This window comes from Formica exsecta, unplaced genomic scaffold, assembly GCF_003651465.1.
Source record: "Formica exsecta isolate Colony F162 unplaced genomic scaffold, ASM365146v1 scaffold380, whole genome shotgun sequence".
NCBI lineage: Eukaryota > Metazoa > Arthropoda > Insecta > Hymenoptera > Formicidae > Formica > Formica exsecta.
In genome coordinates this window covers 33182-35208 of record NW_021851043.1, presented here as the reverse complement: position 1 = coordinate 35208, position 2027 = coordinate 33182, and positions in this window count along the sequence as shown.

The window sequence follows — 2027 nt, the reverse complement described above, 5'->3', positions numbered from 1 at the left end:
ACCACCGCTTTCTTCAACGCGATCTCTCGCGGTATCTGGACGTGACATCCAGCGTGCATAGGATTATATTTATTCACATTCACCGTTAAATTTAGAATTCGCGATAACGCCCATCCGCTATCGCGCTCTTGAAACTCCTCCAGCGAAGCTAAAGTAGCGTCGACCACACGCTTCCCATACCACTCTTGCAAATCGGAGTAGAATAGAAGCGGATAATTCTTCGTAACGATAGTCTTAATATCAATCTTGTCACCTGAGACGAACTCACCGATAAACACGGTATTTAACACTGTACTGTTATGTTCATCTATAGCATCGAAGGTTCGATATAATCGAAGTTGATAACCGCGCCGGTTAAAATGCGTCTAGAGAAAGCTGTCTCCATCTCAAACCACGAGAATTCTTCGCGCCTCTCTACGCCGCCTCCCACGCGTTCGAAACGTCGACGCAGTTCGTCTCTCGCGCCCGTCAATCGAACGGTTCGAGCGATCAGAGAATTGATCGCTCCGGTGGATCTCCCCCGGCGCTCGCCTCGAGACCCGTCCCGCAGAAACTCGAGACACTCGTCGCACCGTCTCGCCCACGCGCGATACGCGTCCACCGTCGAGACATCCCGCGCGCTATTAAGAAGATCGCGCTCCTCCATCGTTTCTCGATTCATCACTCGTCGTTTAACGAAAGCCAAGATCTTTTATTGATAAACCACGTCTCTTCCTCGTCGTAACCCTCGATATAGAACAAAGCTCTCGTCGCGCAGCCGTCGCACCAATTATTCGACACGTCGAAGACTTCGTCGATAAGATCGCAGGCGGGCACTCTCTCGCTATACAACGATTTTTTCATATGAGTCGATACGCTTCTCAAGAAGCTCGATCTATGCGCGCATTCCACGCAATATCTTACATCTTCCTCGAAATAATTTCCGTTCTCGAATTGGCAAGCGAATGTATGGAAGCAATGCACGACGTGATTCACCTCCCACGAAAAGTTTGGAATTCCGTATCGCCGTTTCCAATTGCGATAAAGCAAATAGCCATCGGCTCCGACATTCGAGAAAGGCTCGTCGAATCGCGCCTCGCTCCGCAAAACAAACAATATCGCTCAACGCTGCGGAGTCTTCGACGAAAAGCGCGAGCGATCGTAAAATACTGTTCAATCAGGGGAAAATAATACAGGAACTAACCCAAAAATCGCGCGTCGCCGCGAATTCTGCGGCTGATTCTGCGGTGAAAATACGAGAATTAGAAAATTCAACATCGCGATTGAAGAGAGACGCGGACGAGCTATCGGGGAGAGTGACGAAACTAGCGAAGATTCGTGAGACCAGCGGCGACACTCGGAGCGGCGAGCCGCTCGAGAGAGAGATCCCACCCAACGTCATCCTTGAGAAAAAGAGAAGAGAATTATGAGCGTCGAAAAACGAAGACTAGTCGAACGTCTCCCTCGGCGCCGGATACCCGGCATCCGCTCGCGGATCGCGCGCTGGAAGCAACGCGCATCCCTTAAGAATCGCGATAGCGGATTGCGCGCTAAAAGCAGCGCGAGATATTGTCGTCGCCCCCCTCTTAGGAACGAGTCGCGTCAAGGTCAAGTCGCGATGGGAGAAATATTTAATCGCACACTCAAAAATTCTATGTGGAAATATTTCACGCTAAGCGGAACATATAAATGGATAGACGAATTACCTCGACTCGTTGAGGAATATAACGCGCGAAAACATCGCACAGCGTGGCGAGAAGTTTCTCGTTATGCTTTCCGGGCGGCTTATCGCGCATCGGGCAGAATGGCAAGTTCGCGTATCACGGCCCCTTGAGTGCGAGAGAGAGGTACCCTTGGAGAACGAGAGACAGCGAACACTTTGTTACCAATCGCTGGGGGAGTTCGGGCAGGGGGGAGCCGGTGGGGAGGATCAGGGTGGTACGTAGGGTGAGGAGGAAGCGTGGCCTCGATCGAGCAGAGCGCCATCTCTTGAGCACTCTCGGCGACACGCTTCCCCCCCTTCCTACGTACCCCCCCCCGTTCCTTCC